The sequence below is a fragment of the Aethalodelphis obliquidens genome, unplaced genomic scaffold (genome assembly GCF_003676395.1).
Source record: "Aethalodelphis obliquidens isolate GAN/ISIS:26980383/991018 unplaced genomic scaffold, ASM367639v1 scaffold30, whole genome shotgun sequence".
NCBI classification, from domain to species: Eukaryota; Metazoa; Chordata; class Mammalia; order Artiodactyla; family Delphinidae; genus Aethalodelphis; species Aethalodelphis obliquidens.
Genome location: NW_020837974.1, coordinates 10,812,850 through 10,833,589, shown reverse-complemented (window position 1 = coordinate 10,833,589; position 20,740 = coordinate 10,812,850).

Genomic DNA, 20,740 nt, shown 5'->3' with positions numbered 1-20,740 from the left:
TTCCGCAAGTCTCTGCAACTCCCAGCCTGAGCTTTCTTACCATAAAGATGGACTGAGTGATACCTAGCTCAGGTTGAGGATCGATCAGAATAATGCAGACAAAGACTAAATAAGCTATCTAGACCTAAGCAAAATGTAGTCAGTCACACCCCGGTCTAGTGGTCGTCTGTCTGTCCTTTTGGCTGTTTTTTGGTATATTTCCAGGACTTAGCTCAAAGTCTGGTGTATACATGTATGCACACACACCTGTGCACACACACGCACTCAATAATTTAATTGTTAAATTAGTAAATGCCATGAATACATGTACGAAGAAACGTGACTCAGATTCCTGGCAACGTAAGAAACAGCTGTTGTCTTTATCCTGAAACCTTCGCAAGTTGCGTTCCAGTACAGAATAGTTAATGACAGACAGTCGACTTGCTTGTCTGACACCCGTGGTAGAGCGACAAGAGCCACTGTTGCCCTGATCAGGATCCCAGCCCACAAGAAAAAGTTCATTGCCGGTGTGGAGCTGATGGGAACCTTGTAATAATGAAATGGGGCAGGCTGCTGGGGAGAATGCCCATCTTCCATCTCTTTTCCTAAGGCACGTGTCTTCATTGCAGGCATTTCCACATGGTGTGTACACGGGCCCTGGAATTGGACACACCTTGTGTTGCCACTTAAAATCTGTATGATCTTTGCAATGTTGCTTAATCTTTTCTCTACGATTCATTTTCTCCTCTATAAAATGAATACTAAAAATATACTTAGTTCAAAGGGTTGTGAAGAGCAGGAATCAGCAAACTATAGCCTCAGGCCAAGCCCAGCCTGCTGCCTGTTTGTCTAAATAAAGTTTTATTGGAACATAGCCAGATTCACTTGTTTGCATATTGTCTAAGTTTTATTAGAACACAGCCAGGTTCACTGGTTTAAATAGTGTCTAAATAAACTTTTATTGGAACACAGCCCGGCTCACTTGTTTACATATTTTCTATGGTTATTTTTATGCTGCAGAGTAGCTGGGACAGAGTTACTGAAACCTGAAAGAGTTACTCTTTGGCCCTTTAGGGAAACAGTCGGAAACAGTTGGCTAACTCCTAGTTTAAGGATTAAATGAAGTAACAAATGTAAACCTTTTAATACAGAGTCTGGAACACAGCTACAGTCATGAAATATTGTTGGTATAAAATGGGGATAAATAGAAATAACTACTTTTGAGTTTTTGAAGAGAGGGTTTGTTGACATAAGTCCAAGTGAGGGATGTGGATCCAGGCCCCACAGGAGTCAACAGAGGCGCCATAGGAGCCGATGGGAACCCCAGCTGGGTTGGCACAACCGGGTGTCTACATCAAAGGCAGAGGAAGAGGGACACAGACACCTCCTGAGTCTCCAGGAGAGAGACCAGGGCAAGAAGGGTTGGGAATCATGACACTGAGTCTGGGGGTGGGGGATGGTAGGTGTTTTGGTGAGAGTTCTTGGCAGAGAAGGGGTTAACCCATTACATAAGGAGTATTTTTAGGGAACTGCAGGGGAAAAAAAGTGCTCTCCCAATTGGAAAGCTTGTGTGGTGTGTGAGCTACTCCAGGCGCCCTAAAAACCTGCTGGCTTCACAGGCGTGCTTCAAATGCCTTTCACTGGCCACTCGCCCTTTACACTCGCATATAATTTTATCTCTTTCGGTCCACAACAATTTATCTTTTTAATACTCTCTGTTAGTAAAGCTGTGCTTGGCCCGGTCAGGCATTTCCAGTGCTGGCTTAAAAATTTCAGTGGCTCACTCAACGAACTTTTTAACAGGAGGGAAAAAAAATACACTAGAGAAGAATGTTTAAGTAGGCTGACTGCCAGGCAAAAGGGAGCAGAAGAGTAGAGACAGAACTTCTAAAACCCTTTCTTCAAATAAAAAAACAGGATCATGCGAGCATTCTGAAATGGGCTGGATATTAAATTTTCTCATTGCAGATGCACTCAGTGCTACCGATTTTATCCTTCCTGGACTTCAAGTAATTTGGGGACTGAGTGTCCATCACAGCCACTGAGTCCTGTTCAAGAATTATTTCTTTGCTTTATGACTAGGATGTCTTAGTAGCAAACTTCCAGAGTTATTGTTTTATTATAAAAAATAGACATAAAGATCAACTGTTGTCTGTTGCATTGTGCAAAAGATTTTTCACCTCCAAAGCGTCATTGAATCCTCAGAACCAGTTTTCAAGGTTTAGAGAGAGTCAAGAAGAGAACGAGCACCTTTAGGCTATACGGCCAGGTCAAAGAGTCAGTGGCAGAGTCACAATTTGAACCAAGTCCATGGGAGTCCAATCTCAGTGTCCTTTCAAGTTCACAAAACTACGTCATGAATTACAGCATCCAATGTTGCCCAGAACACAGCAGGGGCAAGTGGAAACAGATGCCTTATCTGGTGGAGCAGAGGCTTCCAAGAAGGAGCACATAATTCTGGGGCATCTTGCCACGTCAGACTTACCTGCCCACCCACCCACCATTCTGAAGGGCAGCGCCCAGGGATGAGTCTGACCACACACTGCTTATCAGTAAAAATGGGCATTGTAACTAAGGTTCCAGTCAACACCCTTGACTTGCTCTCCATCTTAGGTTTCATCCTCTTTCCAATGAGCCTGTAGGTTGATGTTGCTTCTGAGCAAAGGGTCAAGGAGGACACTTTTGAAAGGAATTCAAACCAAAAGCATATTTTGATTTTCCTGTACTCGGCAGAGAGGCCACGAGGCCAAATGTGAAAAGTCCAGGTCTTTACCACTAGAAAGAGGAACTTCTTTATGTGGAGACTTTCACCTCATTCTTGGGACTCTTTCAGTCCATGACTCTTCCAAGGGCACCATTTTCTTTTTTTTCTTTTCTTTTTTTTTTTTTTTTGGGACGCGGGCCTCTCACTGCTGTGGCCTCTCCCGTTGCGGAGCACAAGCTCCGGACGCGCAGGCTCAGCGGCCATGGCTCACGGGCCCAGCCGCTCCGCGGCATGTGGGATCTTCCCGGACCGGGGCACAAACCCGCATCCCCTGGATCGGCAGGCGGACTCCCAACCACTGCGCCACCAGGGAAACCCTCGAGAGCACCATTTTCTAAGCTCTAGTCCCAGCGTACACTCAAGTCCATTTCCTTGGTTTCCTTTTATTATATAATGCAGAAAACAATCTGGACTTCACAGAAGGCAGTTCAGGACGCACAGTCATAATGTGTAGGTTTCTACTGTCGTCTCCTGGTTCCTCTCTTTGTAGACGTGTGGACTGTGGTTACAAGACAACTTATTCTGTCTCTCTGTCCCTTTAAACTTTATTTCACGAGGGAATCTTACCCTTGTTTTCTCTGCTCACTCTTAGACAATAGAACATCTCAAAGTTATTTTCAATTACAAACACAGATTGATTCAGAGACTACAATGTTCACACCACAATTTAAAGAGAGACTGTGAACTTGGCTGGAAGCCCGCGGTAAGAAAGGGGGCAGAGGGGTCAGTATTCTCAAATTTCTCTTCCTGCTGCTTCCACTCTGTATCCCCATGAACCCCCTTGAACCTCCTGCCCCGGCCCCCTCCCACCCTCACAGCGTCAGCCTCCAGGGACTGCTATTGGAGAAGGAAAGGGCAGAAGAGGTGTAGTTGTCTGGCTTTTTGTTCTCTGGGTCTGTTCAGATGTGTACAGTTGTTGCTTTCTCCTTTGCGGTGCACTTGGAGACTAGTGGCTTGGCGTCCTTGACCTGGGCACCAGGGTGGATGTATCTATTCTAGGTTGTGACTTACAATCTTTCTTCAGCCCCTGGGCATCCAGCCGTGGTCCTCTGGCCTCTTTCTGCTGACACTCCTTGGCCCCCTGCGCAACCTGATTGAAAAGGATCCAAGATGACCCCATAACTGCCTTGTCACGTGACCTATGCCTGCTCCATGGGAACACTGGCATTCCCCATGGCCCTGCAAACCCTGTGCTGGCCAGTCCCAATGCCACTCTTCCCAGGCTCCACCACCAAGGCAGGTGGTCAGCCCTCCCAGCACCCTCCCCCTGGGATATCCTGGGTCAGGAGTCTGGAGCAGTTCACAGCCCACTTTTCCATTCTCAGACATCAGGCTCCTGTGTTTCCCGAAACGGATGCCTTTGGAAGCTCTGAAGGGTGCTTTGAAGCCCCTTTTCCCTCACCTCCTCTGAAGAGGCAACTCAGCATGATAGCTGTCCTTTGAAAGGATATCCTTCCAGAGTATTCCCAATCATACCTTACCCTGCCCCTTTGTGTACCTGGATCTGCTAAGCCATAGAAGAAGTTCTCTTTGTTTCCTTTTAAATAACGGCATCTGCAGTTTAGAAGGAAAGCTACCAATTGTCACAAAGTGGAAACAGAGGCAGAGAGTGTCACTCTCCTGCTCCCCTCTTCTCCCCTTTTCCTGGGAAAGTTGCCATCTTGCTTTGTATGATGAAAAGTTCTCCAGACACCCGATCCTTCAGGAAAGAGTCCAAAAAATACAATTCTCATCTACATCCCCAACCAGACCCCTCCCCATCGATTCACTGTCCGATCTGAGCTGCAAGCTTCTCCCCTGTGAATCTGGGCGTTGATGCTATGGAAGCCTTCAGTGGAGATCCTGCCTGCTTGACCCCGCCCCCAAGAGGCCAACCGTACAATGAGAATGAAATGCAAAATGTAGATATCGGGGAGGTCTAAAGAGGCTATAGGCGGGAAAGCAACAGAAGCTAGCTTGCAGGAAGGAGAAGGAAGTTCCTGAGAGAGAAAATGCTACAGATGGAGGAGTCTGCCATGGTAGTCCAACCTGGTCATCAGGGCCTATGGTAGCAGGAAAGAAGAGCTGCAGGGTGATATGAAACACTGTGTCTCTAACAGTCAGTGCAACTCAGCTATGGCCCCACCTGTCCCCTCTCTTCTCTCTCAACATCAAAATAAATAAGAAAAGGGCAACATTTCCCTGCAAGCCAATGAGGAAGGTCACTGTCAGATCTGGAGACATGTGGAGGTAGAAGGACAGGCAACACTGTCACAGCCAGAAAATTCAGAGTTTAAGGAAGGATCGGCACACCCTTGTAGATGGCCCAAGCAACGGTGGTGAACCAGCCAGAGTTAGAGGCTGCAGCAGGAATTCCTTGTGAGACAACTGTCCCCTCCCCTCTTGGTGCGCCAGAAAGATACAAGAGGGCATGCAGTGAGGCCATACTGCTTGACAAGTGAGGGTTATTGTTCCAGCTGACTCGGAGACAAACATTGAAAATGACCTTAATTAGCATCTAGAAGCTTGTAGGGATGAGCAGAATAAACACATCTTAACCTCAACATAACGTCTATAAATGTACTATTCATTTGATGAAAATTATACATGCAAAGTATTAAGGGGAGTGGGTCGGGGTGGTCAGGAAGGGATGCTGGCTCAGCTATTCAGTGGTTGATGATCTCATTCAGTGGTTCTCAAAGCAGAAGTGACATCCTGGGACTTTCAAAAGATAAACAAGTCCTGGGCCCCCTACCTGGATCTCTGATTCAATGGTTCTGGATGAGTCCCGGGCAGATAGAGATTAGAAAAAGCTATGCAAATGAGGCTGATTCATACCCCTGGTTGAGAGCTGCTAAATTAAGTCTTGGACAAGTTTACATTTCTTTTCTACCTTTTCTATCTGCTTCTGTGTGACTCGTGACCATTTAATTTTTTTTTTTTAACACATCAATAAGAGAGGACCAGGGAAAAGGAAAAGTACAAACTCCAGGGCTGCTCAGACTCTTGTAAGTGGTTCAGATAAGGTTTCAGTAGCTGAGGACGATGAGACTGAAGATTCAAGAACCGTGTACTGTGAGTACATTTTCGTAGTCCATTTACCAAATATAACCAGGACTCGCGCCACAGAAGGAAAATGATTTTTAAAAATTAAAAAGCGTGGAAATCAAACCACTGTGCTATTAGGAAATGTCAGCTGATGGATAATGAGTTACTAAGTGATTGTTTCAGGAAAAAAAAGGTAGATACTTTTTCCTCCTCCATCACATTTAGATAAGTAGAAATATTCTAAGTTTTCCGGATTGGAGCACAGGTAACAAGATTGGCATTTTGTTTCTGTAGGGCAGCGGTGGCTCAGAAAGCTGGAACAGTCAGCCATCTTAGAGAAGCAGGCTTAGATGTGAACTACCAGTAGCATATCTGCCTGGATGGCAAGGACGTCTCCACAGGCTTAGATTTGAATTACCAGTAGAATATCTGCCTGGATGGCAAGGACGTCTCCACAGGCTTAGAGTTGAATTACCAGTAGAATATCTGCCTGGATGGCAAGGACGTCTCCACAACAGATCCTGACATCATTTGACACGTAGATTTAGATGGCCTGGAAATCTGTGCCACATCAGAGTGACAAAGGCCAGCTTCTTGGTGTCATCTGGGGCCTGGCCAACTAGACATTCCTGTGGTTCTGGAGAACGACCTTCTGCTTAGGAGTCAGTTCGCTGGAATTTGATATTTATGTAAAGTGGCAACCTGATTATATCCACTCAGTCTATTCAAATCTTGGGGAAAGCAGATCGCCTACAGAGACCAAATATTGGCTCCATGAGGACAGGAGACACAGGCAGACCAAAAAGACAAACGGGATGCAGTGTGCTCTAGATGCAAACAGACTATGATTCATTTCCTTAACACCTGGCGAAGTTATTCCACCAAGAGTCTCAGCTTCCCTCATGAGGAAACAAGGACTGTTCACAAAAAAGTCCGTGTGTTCTCCCAGACACTTGATGGGGTTCTACTACCCCCATCCCGTGTCCTTTGACATCAGGCATGGTCAGGTGACATGTGAGCACAAGAGAGTCACGAGCACTTCTAGGGAGTTAACAGCCAGTTTGCGGTCCATCCTGCTTTTTCCTCTGTGCCCCTGGGACTGGCAACAGTGGCTGCTCCATTACCTAGATCCTGGAGTGAGGAAGCTTGGGAGGAAAGCTGCCAGCTGAACAATCATCAGACATGTAGTGTCAGTGATTAAGAACTGTTATAAGCCACGAAGATTGGAGACATGTTTGTTATCACAGCATCACCTAGCTGATCCTCACTGATCTGGGAGTCAGTTCATTTTCAAGGGTGTAGAAAAGAATTGAAGCAAAGTCTGCAGAGCACCTGGAATGATATTGGCACAGAGCACGTAATTAACTTATTCAATCTTAAAATGTATGTTAAGACATCATACACCAGATGGTGTACTAGATGCTGGGGACACACTGATGCATAAAACAAAAAGTGGCCTCTGCTCTCATCTGCTTACCGTCTAGAGATGATTCATATCCCATGGACATCGTCACTGTTGCATTTTATAACAGGCTCGAGTTGCATAAATGCTGGAGCAGGGAGTTTACCTATAGAGGAGGCTCTAAGAAGACATCAAAATGCACCGTGGTTGCCACATTCATTCTCAAGAGCTAAAAGCATACTGGGTACAGGGCACAATATTTTTGTGGGGGCCTGGGTACTTGGGTACATATTGCATTTTGCAAAAGAATATTGATGATAGCTGCTAGTTATTTGCACTTGCTATGTTCCAAACCCGGCGCTAAATGTTTTCCACACATTATCTCATTTAATCGAATCCTCACAAGAATGCTATGAGACTGGTGTTACGATGCCCCTTGGATTATGAGCAAATTGAGGTTTAGAGACTAAACTACTTACCCAAGGGTACAGAACAGTTAAGTGGCAGAGTCTGAACTTGAATCCAAATTTGATACCAAAAAAAAAAAATGCAAGTCACAGGCCTATTAGACTATTTCAACCAGAAAGAAAAAGAGTTAGACTACCAGTTTTTTTCTATACAGTTACACTTTAAAAATAGGCTTGGAATTCAACAACTGCCTCTTTTGCAAAAAGTTTATCTCACACAAGTTGCATTCGTTTGGCTGGATGTATTTTTCTGTTACTGTGTTGTTGTGTTTGGAACCCTCGCCATCAGTCTTGGCAAACTGGTCTCTGCACAAAGGCAGTGAATGGATAGATCAGATCAGGATGCTGTGCTTGTCAATCTTAAGGGGAAAACTTGGCCCTGATAAAATCCCCTGAGACGGGTTGCTTAGGACCACAGTGGGGAAGGCAAATCTCTCAAGTTACAGAATAGTTCAATAAGGCTGTCACCACTCCCCTACCACCCTCCACCCCCCAAGGTGTCTGGAATGCCCCCACCCAAGAGCCTGGAGCAGGATGGATGCCAGGAGCTCATCCTCGTCCCCTGTGGCCGGCAGATGATTCAGAGCAGGCGCTGTCAGATCCTGTCTCTTTGAGATCCCAGTGTCATCTGTGCTAGGTGGTTTCATTCTGGGAGAAAGACAGCCACCAGCAAGGGTTCTAGAAACATTATTTCTTTCCTCGTTTGACTGACAGGAGCGAGGTGACAGGAACAGTGGGCTTTCACATAAAATGATGCCTCTGTCTCTGTGTTATTCCAGCAGCAGAGCTGGGAGTGCTGCACTCACAATAACTCATCATGTCCAAAACAGAGCTCATTATCTCTCCCTGCAAGCTGCCTCCTTTCCCCTCCCCAGCATCCCCTCTCTTGGTTAATAGCATCACCATACACGGAGTCACCCAGCTGGAGAGCTAATAAGTAGGCAGGAAGGAGAGGAAAGGCCTTGGGATGTGGAATTACAAGAGCAGGATTTAATCGGCATCCTCACAATGGAGGGACTTTGGGCAATTTACCTAACCTCTCAGAGCTTCAATTTCCTCTCCCAGCGGAGTTTTGATGATTATAATAATGATTGCGATGTATAAGATTTCCCCTCTGTCCAGCCTTGCTTCAGGGTTTTGTTTTGTTTTTTTCCCCTGCTTAACCTGTACAGTTAACTTTCTTTTTTTCCTCTCTCTTTTTTTTTTTTTTCAGTTTACTTTCTTTAACTGTAGTGGTCAATTTTGCCTGGCCAGGTCTGAGCCCTGTGGCCCCCTCAGTGGGCTTGTCGTTAACTATTTAGTCCCGGGCACTTCACAAGGACTAGCTTACAGATTCAGCTTTCCCACTCACCTGAGTCTTTTCACTCCACTGTAGCCATGGGGACCTTCTACTTTTAATAAAATCCATCAATTTTCTGATTATAGAGATAATATACATTTTAAAACTGAAATTATAGAGAAGTATAAAGGACAGAATAAAAGCGTCACATGGCATAATACTTCAAAGACAGCTACAGATGCTATTTTGTTAACTCTCGCCCTGTATGTGCTTACGAGTGCTTAACACCACTGGGACAGGACACCTTACTTGCAGGAAGCAATCTGTCAATGGGCAGAGCAGGCAAGAGGGACAGTGGTGGGAGCACGTTTCTCTCAGCTAAGGAAAGACAGGACCTACTCACATGGGCAGCAAAGAGTCCTGAGCAACTTCACTGAACAGCAGGGAGGTTTAGTTCTGTCCCTAATAACAGCCTCCACCCTTCCCAACACAGAATCCTTACACAAATTGTATGTCCAGAAAAAAAGCACATTTCGGTCAAAGACAAAGTATAGGGCTTCCCTGGTGGCGCAGTGGTTGAGAGTCCGCCTGCCGACGCAGGGGACACGGGTTCGTGCCTCTGGTCCGGGAAGATCCCACATGCCACGGAGCGGCTGGCCCGTGAGCCATGGCCGCTGAACCTGCGCGTCCGGAGCCTGTGCTCCACGGCGGGAGAGGCCACAACAGTGAGAGGCCCGCGTACCGCAAAAAAAAAAAAAAGACAAAGTATAATATAAAAGGGACCAAGACAAGAACTGTATAGAAACTATATAAGAAAAAAGGTCAAAAGTGGGAGAAAATGGCAAATGAGAAACGCATAGAGAGAAACGTGGTCTTTGAACAGAGGAATAGTGGCACTACAGTTTCATTCATTAAAGAATATTTTAATAAAGTATCAATATTTAAAAATAAAGCTCAAAGCAGAAATGTAAGCACACAGAGAATATATGGTACCATAACAGAATGAGCTGAAACTGAAGCTGGCAGAAAGAAGTGAACAAGAAGGAAATAGAAGAGAAAAATAAAAATTCTGAGAAATACAAGCTACATTAAAGAAAAGGTAAAGAAGAGTTAGTATAGTTGAAAGCACAGTAGTTTATTATGGAGGAAAGGGTTGAGAAAGTCAAGCAAAAATGAACATAAAAGAAGAACCAAAGAATATACATATATTCTATATACACATATATGTATATAATATTTTTCTCTATATTATCTATCCATATTGCGTTATATCTATCTACCTACTTACATATCTATGAAGAGAATAAAGTCAAAAGAAGAAGAAGACACTAAAATAATGAAACAAAAAAATTATAAGATTTCAGTCCAAGAAAACTTTCTGTAAAATAAAGATCGAATCCACATAATGAAAGCATACCGTGCTCTCAAGAAAAACTGACATGGAACTATTAGCACCAAGAGATATCCTAAGAAATAGTGACCATTACAGAAAAAGAAACAATCCTTTGGGCATTGAATCAAAATATCAAGGAAGCTGTAAAAATCATTGGATTGGGGCTTCCCTGGTGGCACAGTGGTTAAGAATCCAGCCGCCAATGCAGGGGACATGGGTTCGAGCCCTGGTCCGGGAAGATCCCACCTGTCACGGAGCAACTAAGCCCATGCACCACAACTACTGAGCCTGCACTCTAGAGCCTGCAAGCCACAACTACTGAGTCCATGTGCCACAACTACTGAAGCCTGCGTGCTGGGAGCGCGTGCTCCGCAACAAGAGAAGCCACCACTCACCACAGCTAGAGAAAGCCCACATGCAGCAATGAAGACCCAACACAGCCAAAAATAAATAAATAAAATAAATTTTTAAAAAACTCATTGGATTGGGCCTCAAACTTTTCCATATTCAGTGCTGGAGACAGTGGAGTCACACTCCCAAAATCTTCAAGGTAAGAAATGAAGACCCAACCATTTTATACCCAGTATAACTTTTAAAGTACAAGGGCAAAAGAAAATCATGCTAGTACTGGCATAAGGATCAACATATAGACCAATGGAAAAAAACTGAGAGTCTAGAAATATACCCTAGCATTTATATTTGATTGATTTTTGACAAGGGTACCAAATCAATTCAATGGCAGAGAGACTAGTCTTTTGATCTAATGCTGCAGGGAAAACAGGATATCAACATGCAAAAAAATGAAGCTGGACCCCTAATTCACAGCACATACAAAAATTAAGTCAAAATGATCAAAACCTTAAATGTAACAGCTAAACATAAAACTCTTAAAAGAAAACATAGAGTTAAATCTTCATGACTTGCATTAAGAAGCAATTTCTGATACATGATACCAAAAACACAAGCAACAAATGGAAAAATAGATAAATGGGACTTCATCCAAATTAAAAGTATTTGCGCTTCAAAGAACATCATAAAAAGAGTGAAAAGACAACGAACAATGGGAGAAAATTTTTGCAAATCATACATCTAACAAGGGGATTAGATCTGGAATATATAAAAAAACTCTAACAGCACAATAATAAAAAGATGAATAATCCAATTTAAACACAGGCAAAGCATATAAATAGATATTCTTCAAAGAAGTTATACAAGTGGGCAATGAGCACACACGAAAAAGATACTTAACATCATTGCCATCAGGGAAATGCAAATCAAAACCACGATGAGATACCACTTGATCACCACTAGGATGGCTATAATAAAAGAGATAGATAATAATGTGTTGATGAGAATGTAAAGAAACTGTAACTCTTGTGCATTACTGGTGGGAATGTAAACTGGTGTAGTCACTGTGGAAAACAGTTTGGTAGTTCCTTAAAATGTTAAACATAGGGGGCTTCCCTGGTGGCGCAGTGGTTGAGAGTCCGCCTGCCGATGGAGGGGACACGGGTTCGTGCCCCGGTCCAGGAGGATCCCGCATGCCGTGGAGCGGCTGGGCCCGTGAGCCGTGGCCGCTGGGCCTGTGCGTCCAGAGCCTGTGCTCCGCAAGGGGAGAGGCCACAACAGTGAGAGGCCCGCGTACCGCAAAAAAAAAAAAAAAAACGTTAAACATAGAATTACCATATGACTCAGAAATTCCACTCATAGTTACATACCCAAGAGAAATGAGAATCTACATCCACACAATAACTTGTACATGAATGTTCAAAGCAGCATGGTTCACAGTAGCCAAAAGGGGTACAACTCAATGTCCATTAACTGTTGAAAGGATAGACAAAATGTGGTGTATGCATACAATGGAATGTTACTCAGCATTATGGTAAGCGAAAGAAGCCATCACAAAGGACCACATAGTGTATGAATTCATTTATGTGAAATGTCCAGAATAGGCAACTCTATGTAGACAAAAAAAAAAAAAATACATCAGTCGTTACCTAGGGCTGGTGGGGGGAGCGGGTTGGGGGAGGGTGGGAGGAATGTAGTGTGACTATTCCTAGGTACCAAGATCCTTTTTGGAGTGAGAAAAACGTTCTAAAATTGATTGTGGTAATCATTGCTCAACTCTGTGAATACACTAAAAGCCATTGAATTGTCAAGTCAAATGGATGAATTGTATGGTATGTGAATTATAACTCAATAAAGCTGTTATAGGAAAAAGAAGAAAACCATTTTAAAGGGTATTAAAACGTAGAGAATATAAACCCCATAGGGTCTTGTTAAAGAAATACTAGATGATTAACTTCAGCCAACAAATGAACGGTAGCACTCTGGTAAGCAGACTGGCTGTAAACATTGAATCAATCCAACTGTGGGACGAAGCTAAAAAAAAATTGTGGTTTCAAAACTCTGCTTAAGTATATTACAGATTATAATACAGCAAATAGAGTAAGGATCTCTCGGTCCACTCTGATGTAAATAAACAAAAGGAGAAGAAGGAACAGCTCTACCTTATAGTACAATTCAAACTAATAAGTATAAAAGGATTGATGGAAACAAAATCACTATTTGGTCCTTGGACACAGTGGACCTGTGGTCACTGATTCAGGCAGGTATTGGTTCAGACATGCTAAGGTAGGTGGGTAGTAATATGATGAGGTACATAGCATTGGTATGACCTCAGAATATACCCCCACGAGATAATAACCAGTTACAAAAGGGAAAATGATGTCATTATGGTAGAGAAACCTGGCATATACCAGCCTGACCAGGTGATCAAGGTTAATATCACCAGTGATGGGTAGCCTGAGTTGACATCGTGTATACGTAAAGCACTGTGCTGAGAACACAGCATCATTTCTGTGATATCCCTGCCAGGAATGCACAATCTGGATCTGGTGTTGTGGAGACGTCAGATAGACCCACGCTGAGTGTCATCTGACAGCGTGTGAAGCCTGTACTCTAAAATTGTGGAGGATGTGAGAGACAGAAAGATGAGGAACTGTTTCAGGTTGGAGGGGACTAACAGACATGACAATGAGATACAGTACATGTCCTTGGTTGGTGGCCTGGACCATAAAGGAAAAAGAGACATAGTTGAGAAGTTGAGACAGTTGGCAAAATTTGAATGGCATCTTTGGATTGGATGGAAGCAGTGTGAAAATACTGACTTTCTGATCTGGAAGCTTTATGGCGGCTCTGTAGGAGATTATCTCTGTTTTAGGGGACATATACTAGAGTCTTTACAAATGAAGGGATTTCACGTCTACAGCTTGCTCTCAAATAATGAAGAAAAAGAAGTGTGTGTGTGTGAGTGTGTGAGTGTGTGTGTGTGAGAGAGAGACAGAGAGAGAGAGGAAGGGAGGGAGGGGAATATGGAGCAATGCAATGAAATGTTAACACCTGGGGAGTAGGGGTGAAGGAGTTACGGGAGTTCTTTGAACTTGTTAACTCTTCTGTAAGTTTGTAATTACTTCCAAATAAATTATTTTAAAAAGTAGAATATAAATGTTACAAACCCTGAAAATGTACAGATGTTGCCATGCAATCATCGAAAATCGAAAGGTGGTTAGCTCTGGGTCTGAACATGCTATTCCTTCTTCCTGGGACCCTCTCATCCACATTTTAAAGTGATGGATTCTCTTGTGTCATTCATGGCTCTGCCCAAACATCCTCAGGAGAGGATGTCTCTGACCACCCTTGCCTCTGTTTTCTTTGAGACACTCATAACCAGCTGGCATCATACTAGATATTTAGATAACTAGCACCTGGTCTGCTGGGCTTATATTCTGCTATGTCTCTTTTTATTTATGACCCAGGATGCTATTAGGAACATGCACTGCATTTAGTTGTCGTGTCTTCATCTCCTCCAGACTTTGGTGCTTAGAAAACTGTCTGGCACCAAATAGGTGCTCATTAAATATCTTTTATTGTCGAAAAGCTGGGGTGAGGAAGGAGGGGAGAAAGCAGAGCATGAAGTACTCTGATTTCTCCTTTACAGCCAGTGGGACCAACAGATAAAATTTAGAGGGAAAACTGCTGTTTGTGTTATTTGTAGCCATTTGTGTAAGAGACTAAGTAGGTGGAGGGACTTCCTTGGTGGCTCAGTGGTTAAGACTCCACACTCCCAATGCAGGGGGCCCAGGTTTGATCCCTGGTCAGGGAACTAGATCCCACATGCATGCCACAACTAAGAGTTCACATGCCACAACTAAGGAGCCCATGTGCTGCAACTAAGGTGCCAGCAAGCAGCAACTAAGGAGCCCTTGAGCCACAACTAAGGAGCCCTCGAACCACAACTAAGGAGCCCACCTGCCACAACTAAGATCCAGTGCAACCAAATAAATAAATAAAAAATTTTAAAAACAGAATATATATATTTTTAAAAAGGAAGTAGGTGGAGAACAGGCTCCATTTGCATCGGCTGTAAAGATTTAGCACATCTCCATCCTCCTGGACTAGGAAAGAACAGGGTACTCACGTTTCCCCACACACACCCCTTACTTCAAAGAGAATGTCTGGCTGACCCCATCCCATTTTAGGGCAGGCTATCATACTTGTGAAATCCATAGATCCAAGAATCGTACTGCCTGGGCTCAAATCCCAGTTCAGCCATTTCTTAGCTGTGTGATGTGGGAAAGTTACCTAACCTCTTTCTTCCTTGGTTCACTCATCTGTGAAATGAGGACAATAGTAGTACCTATCTCATAAAGATATCTGAGGAGAAAATAAAATGTAAAGTGCCTAGCCTAGAACAGCGCCTAGTCCAGAGTAAGTGGTAGCTGTGACTATTGTCAAAAGATTTGGACCTTTTTGTTAATATTTTTTAATCAAACCACTATGGGATATGTGACTTCCAAATATTAAATAGACCCCATTTTTCCTCTAGCCTAGTCCCTCTAACGATGACATTATTCCAGGATTTGAAAAAGAAATACAAACTACCGTTCAATGTGTCCTGTGATATCGTTCATGCAGAGACTGCTATATGCCTACTTTCCTTCTCCTTGTTTTCTTGGGCACACAGGGAGGAGTGTGTGGCTGGGATCTGGACAATGGGATGTGGACAGAGTGAAGCACACTGCATGATGCTCCAGGCCTCTTTCTCTCCCTCGTGTTTGGCCAAATGCAGAATATCCAGTAGAGAATTCTGAGGCTCTAGGGGGTGGAGAGTCTGAGTCTCAGAATGATCCCACTCACCCATCTTGGGCTGCAATCTGAGTGAGGAATAACCCCTTATGGGTTTAAGCCACTGAGTTTAGGGGCTTGTTTGCTAAAGCACTTAACCTGACCTGGCAGAGAAATGCAGAGTGAGCCTACAGTCTTCAAGGCACTGTTCTAGGCTCCAAGCATACAGCAGTGAATAGAATAAATAACGTCTGTGCTGTCATGGAGTTTATATCTCTCCTGTTACAATACAGATCGTAAACTACTATACGAATAAATGATATGCCAGGTGGTAATGGTAATCCTTGCTAAGCAAAAGAAAATAAAAAAGAAACCAGGGCAAAGAGGATGAAGATTCATACAGATAATAGAGGACCGTGTGAATAGTGATAAAACAAGGCATGGGACAGAGTGGACACCTAATTTTATGAGGAAGTTAGGCTGAGCAGAGCTCTGCACTTGAGTACGAAATTGAGCTCTGAGCTTCCTGAGAAGCAAAGGAAAAAGCAAAGCATGTTGAATTAAGTAGTTAGGATTATGGGAATAGGGGTGTGTGTGTGTGTCTGTATGTGTGTGTGTGTATTAGATAAAATGTTTTTCCAGTAGCAAACCCCAAAAGGAATTTATTTCAGTAATCCCTTCAAGGACCTCAAGTTCAGAGGATGGAAAAGGTATTAACGTTCTGAGTCGTGCGCAAAGAATTATGGATGAGTTGGGACAGAAAGTGGTGACTTCCCGGGAGGAGAGCTGGGGCCTTATTGTGAGGCTGAGCCGGCGTTGACCAGCCTCTCTCTGCCTCAGTGACCTCCAGTGATTTCCTGCAGTGAAGCTTTTCTAAATGCACAGGCTGTTAAACTCCATTGTGCTACTTTGACATCTGGAACAAATCCTTTTGTCATACACCGTCAGACTTTAAACAAATAAGAGCTAATGAGTTATCCAGATGCCGTGAGTTTGCCCCAACCAATAATTACTTTGTTCACTCAAGGGTAGTATAGAGGTAACAGGCAGAAAGATCTCTCCTGTCCCACCTTGCAAATATCTGACTTGTCTGATGTTTACAATGTAACATATTTGTTTTGCCAGGTCTGCCCTATATATCATCCTGTCCAGAAGCTGTACACCATAATGGTGTGGAAAGAGTGTTCGTTTTGGAGCCAAGCCCAGCAGAGTTTCAGTCCCGGATTCTCTCGATCATTACCAGAGTGAGCAAGGGCGCACCAGGTTTCCTCACCGTGGGCCCCAGTTTCCTCACCTATACACTGGAGGTAATAGCACACACTCCATAAGGTGGAATTACGTAAGAGTTTAATACAATGTCTGGCACATTGTAGGAAATCAATAAACATTTGTTCCCATTCTATCCTCAAACCACTTTTAATTAGTGTGCCCTCTGAGAAAATGGTCAGTGATTTTTTTTTTTAATAGGACGTTATTTGGTAAGTTCACTTTCAGGATAGTGATTTGTTCCTTTTAATTTAAAGCCCATTAATCAGAGTAATGTGGCCTTCCCTCTACTGGATGCCTCTCCGAAGTCTCTTTCCCTACAGCTGACAACAGAGAAAAGGCTATTTGGGATAAAAGGATGCACACACTCCTTCTCAGGCTGGTTGTTGGGGGGATTGGGGGTGGGGATATTAGGCCACTGGATTATATTTGCGTGTCTGGTCTCTGGAGACAAGAACATAGTAAGGGTGGACCTACTTCCAGCTACAGTAGCCCAAAGCCATGAGCACCTGTAGGAGAGGAAATAAACCAAAGATGAGGCACCTGGAGGACCAGATGAATATGGGTGGGACATCAAAACATCATCCCAAAAGGCAATCTGAGATGGAGATTTGAGGGCACGCAGAACTAAGCAGCATACGTGGGAGAGGCAGAGGCGATTGGCCAGGGGGCGGGTGTCAGCACAGACAGGAGCCAGCAAGACAGAGAAATGGCAGCTGTGGCCAGTGCATGGTCTTCCCAGACCAGCCGCCACAGACAGTGGCTGGAGGACTTTTTTTTGTTAATGGCGTATAATTGCTTTACAATGTTGTGTTAGTTTCTGCTGTACGACGAAGTGAATCAGCTATATGTACACATATATGCCCTCCCTCTTGGACCTCCCTCCCACCCACCCCCCCATCCCACCCATCTAGGTCATCACAGAGCTCTGTGGAGGACTTTTTATTTATTTATTTATTTATTTATTTTTGGCTGCATTGGGTCTTCGTTGCTGCGCATGGGCTTTCTCTAGTTGCGGTGAGCGGGGGCTACTCTTCGTTGCGGTGCATGGGCTTCTCATTGCGGTGGCTTCTCTTGTTGCAGAGCATGGGCTCTAGGCACGCAGGCTTCAGTAGTTGTGGCTCGCAGGCTCTAGAGCGCAGGCTCAGTAGTTGTGGCGCACAGGCTTAGTTGCTCCACAGCACGTGGGATCTTCCTGGACCAGGGCTCGAACCCGTGTCCCCTGCATTAGCAGGCGGATTCCTAACCACTGTGCCACCAGGGAAGCCCAGGGGGACTTATTTTTTTAACCTTTCTTTTAATAAGTTTTTAAATATAGGTATTATAGGAAAAACTACAACAATCAGAACTATGTCACAATGATTTGAGAACACACAAAACCCTCCTAAGTACGACCCATCACCCAGCACCCAACCTCTATCCTCTTCTCCCTCCAGGAAAGTAACCGATTCCCTGACTAGGATATAGACTATCTTAATAACTCTCTTGCGTTTCTTTATAGTTTTGCCACTTTGGCGTGCCTACTCATATGCAGTGGATTTGTTTGCCTATTTCTTGAACGTTATATAAAGAGAGTCATACACTATGTATCTTTTATATCTGGTTTATTTTGCCCAACATGATGTTTGTGAGATGCACTCACGTGGTAGCAGGTAGCAACACGTCATTTATTTTCATTGCTATGTGGAATTCCATTGTCTGGATATTCTGTGGTGGATTTATTCATTCTGTTGTTGATAGACATAGGGATTGTTTATGGTTTGGGGATACAACCCAAAGTGCAGCTATGAACATTCCCATGTACATTTTTGGTGCAAGCAAATACATTTCTATTGAACGTGCATGCATGTGTGTGTTGCCTAGGAGTGGGACTCATGGTGTATAGGGTGTGAGTGTATTTTTGATTAGTTGACAATGCCAGCTCTTTTCCAAAGTGGTAAAATGGCAATACCATGGAATATCTGATCTCAATGGATCTTCCACAGATAGTTCTTTGAAAAAGGTCTCAAAGCTCCCTCAAGTCTGCAGCAGCAACAGTTTCCTGACCTAATATACATCATCCTGCTTATTGTAGCAGCCCTCTCAAACCGTTGGATGCCACATACGTTCAAAGAGTGATATTGCTGTTGGATTAGAATAAGAACTACTTCTACTGGGATCAGTTTGGTATATACATATACCAAATAATATAATTCAATATACCATAATATTTTATAATTATACTAAACAATAATAGTAAATATTATATAATACGTATGAATGGACCAAATAGTAAATGATACAATCACTGGCTACGTATATTGTCAGACTAGGTCTGCCTCACTTTCTCATTATGAGAAAATGTTGATACAACCCACAGAATAATACTAAGTATCCCTTTCCTGATCGTCCTTCCCATGCCTCGCCTCCACCCAATGTTAGGAAACAACAAAAAATATTTAGCAGCAGCTAGCAAAGATTGTTACTTGCCCCAGACCCAGAGAAGGCAGCTTTCTGTTCTATTGGCTCGGTAGCTGACTCTTTCATTTAGCCTTGTCTAAGAGGTAGGAATGTACTCAACTACCCATATCCAAAACTCAGGAATTTGGAGTTATCTTTCCATCAGACTTGGTTTTGGCCTGAGAGAAGCAGGCCCAAGTCTAGGATCAGTCCAGATAGGGTAGGCTTTCAAGATAGCCTCCAAAAAAAAACTAGGACAGCAAAAAATAAAAGTTAAGCTACATAATGAACACCCTAAAAGAAAGCATAAGTGAAGCTTTTGGAAGAATTCTGCATCATGACAATTAAGGATAAAAGATAGGAAGACAGGAAGAAAGCTTTCCCATGAAATAGATTTATTTAATGAAGTGGAAAAAATTAGAAATAAATAACTGCTTTAAAAAAATGAGAACCAAATGGATACTTATTATTCAATGGCAAAAGATAAAATAAATAAAATGAAAACATCGTTATTGGAAATACGTTGGCTGCAAATATTTAGGCTGTGGACCCTTTCCCTAGAGAAATGAGTACTTATAAATAAACATAATATTTTGAATTTGATTTTAGGAGATTCTGAAATTCTCATAAACTTCTGCTTGGAATATAAAATAGTAAAACCACTTTGGAAAGCAGCTTGGTAGTTTCTTAGAAAATTAAAAGCACTCATGCGATGTGATCCATAGCTATTCACCCAAGAGAAATAAAACCATATGTCCACACAAAGATCTGTAGGCAGATATTCATAACAGCTTTATTAGTAATAGCCCAAAACTCAAATCAACCCAAATGTCCAACAGCAGGTGAATGGATACACAAGCTGTGATGTATTGTATAATGGAATACTGCTCAGCAATAAAAGGGAATGAACTCTTGATACCTCTGTAAAGTACGAGAATCTCAGAAGAAGTATGCCAAATGAACTCTACTGCGTATTTTCATTGATTTAAAATTCTAAAAAAAAGTCCAAACTCATCTGCAGTGACAGAAAGATCAGTGGTTGCCTGGCAAGTGGTCAGGGGTTTAGGAATGAAGAATTACAGAGACACGGGAAGTTTTAGGGCTGACAGAGATGTTCATTATGTTGATTGTGGTGATGGTTTCATGGGTGTATGCAGACATCAAAAGTTATCACGTTGTCTGCTTAAATGTGTGCAGTTTGTTATATGTCAGTAATTCCTCAATACAGCTTTGTAAACCATTACGCAACACAGTCCTGACCACTTCCAATAACAGTGCACACATTTAACACCTGTTTGGAACACAGTTTTGCAAGATGCATCATAAATTCTTACTATTACTGTTATTACAATACAGGTGAAATTTACAAGAATCAACCCAAATAGGCAATGATTGGGCAGTTTGTGGTAGGTGGTGTTATTCCCTGACTTGTCTTTTAGAGAAATGCCTGCTTGGAAATGTTACAGACTCACCTATCAGGGGGCATCCACTTCTGTGGACGCAGCGTCTTATATATCAACCGTTTTGTTCATGTTTACCTGCAATCACAGATTGTTGTGTTTGATTGACCCTTTGTTCCTTGTGTTTAAAACAGAAC